Raw genomic sequence first — 2,252 nt, 5'->3', positions numbered from 1 at the left:
AGAGAGAGAGAGAGATACATACATGATGTATTTTTTAATTACAATACATATAAACAATTTAGCAGCTGGCATTTTTTTCCTCGCATCAACATATTTTAATTCTTGCCCCTTATAAGACTTTCACATAATATAATTTCTCGGTTATTGAATCAGACGGAAATACTTTCAGTGTTCTGGTAAAGTTTTAGTAATACACAATTGCTCATCTACAGGCCTTAAATCTCTCATGATTTATAGAGCAACACTGCCCCTAGAGGTGGATTTAGAAACACTACTGATTTGCAGGACTGTAATGCTCAAACAGATTGCCTTGGCTACTAAGGGCTGTACCCAAATAATAAATATGAAATTTAATTCAGCTCAAAAACCCTTATTGATTTCAAAAGGGAGATAAAATAAATATGAAAAATACAGATTCCCTTTCTATTGTTTAATTGTACGTTATGGATGACAATAACATTTAAGGAATGAAACATAACTGACTTACAAAACTGTTTAATAGAGATGTTAGTGGGAAAATGTCAAGCAGAGTAATCAAAAGCCATTTGCCCCTACGCTTGAATGTAAGTTAGATGAAAAGGATTTTCTATTGCAAACATATCAGCCTGAGAGTAAAATGTGCAAACCAATATTTCCTAAAATACAGCTAGCTGTAGATTCCTTATATCTAACCATTATGGAATATATGTTTAAATGAAGTCTTAGACTTAGAGTTTGCTACAAATCATTTAGAGGACACAGAAAACATATTTCTGAATGGTGAAACATGATTGAGGTTGTATCATGCTTAGGGAATTCGGCATGGAGAGGATCCAAATGTATGTCACACAGATTTATATTTTTGAAAGAAATCTGAAAGCCGCTCATGATTCTCCTTTTTCTGCGTTATTTGCCTCTTTATGTTGGTCTGCATATTTATGCAATGACAAAACAAAATGTGAAACCAATTAAGAGGAACCTTAACAGGACTTATGCATAAAGTATTAAAATTTTCTTTATTTATATATTTTTGACCTCATGTGCTAATTGGATTTTTAGTTATTGAAGTCTTTTAATCTTGGCATAACCTTTCTTTTACATTTTCTAAAAGCTGGGGTGTCTTTTGAAAACTTTTTCAGGTTCAAGCAAATGTTTAACTTGCATAAGGTGGAGCTCTAAAAATAGAGCTTCTCTGCAGCTGGTGAAGCGTGACCCATTTGTGAGGTTCAGCAAACTGTGGCGAGCCAATCATTTCCCCTCGTAACGCATGGAACGTCCATGTTACATCAGGACCGATTTATACCCATCGATTCTCTTGAAAGCTATGACATATCTTTGATCAAGTGACATCAGCAGTTTGATTTCTCCCAGGATGCAAATGACATGTGCTGCTAAGTCTCTTGGAAACAGGCAGGACAAAATGAAAGGTCCTTCAACTGTTGCATAACTCAACAGAGAAGTTTATGATTTGTAGAAGATCTATTTGTGGCTGTAGAAACTTTAACCCAAATAAAATAAAAATTGCTGTCTAATCTTTAAAACTGACTTATTAAACTTTGGTTGTAATGAATGTGATAAAACCTTTGCAAATTCAAACTAGAGAGAGCTTCAATGATGACTCAGCAGCCCCTCATCACTGACCAAGCTCTTCAGTTCGCCTTTGTCTCCCCCCCACCCTCAATCCCCTGGCCCCTTTTGACTTTTGTGTGCTTTTTGTGAACATCTGACCCCTTTACGTTTAAAAAGAATAGAAGGAGGGGGATTATGGTAGGGGGAGCCCAGCTTGTGTTGGTTGGTGAGCATGCTGCGAGTTTTGATTAGTAAATGCTGACACTAAATAAGCCTCAGCTGTTTCCTCTCACCAGTTAATCCCACTCACACCGAGCCTTTGGTGCTTTAGATCGTCCCAGCAGCTCGGTGTGACCTGGGATAGGGGAAAGATTGAGTGGTAGCCCCCGGAAGGCCTACCTCCCACTGCCACATCATCACTGTGACATAATCGAAAAATACACACATTCGACTCAGCACTGAAGCATGAAGTCTCACAGTGATGTGAGCTCACACATTCCAGGAAACGGTGGAACAAGTGCTACGGCTACAGACTAGAAAAAACAGTTTGGAGCAGATCAAAATCACCAGCCTGTGTCTAAATAGATATATAATTTGGGTTGTACGCAAAATTACACATCTGCTAAAGAAAAACAGTTTTTAAAACAAGGTAAAAAAATTCATTGCAATCAAATGTTAGAATGATTAAACCACTTACTATCTTT

The sequence above is a fragment of the Cyprinodon variegatus genome, unplaced genomic scaffold (genome assembly GCF_000732505.1).
Source record: "Cyprinodon variegatus isolate N-32 unplaced genomic scaffold, C_variegatus-1.0 Scaffold85, whole genome shotgun sequence".
NCBI lineage: Eukaryota > Metazoa > Chordata > Actinopteri > Cyprinodontiformes > Cyprinodontidae > Cyprinodon > Cyprinodon variegatus.
The sequence above is the reverse complement of the archived record's forward strand: the minus strand, read 5'-3'. Positions refer to the sequence as shown.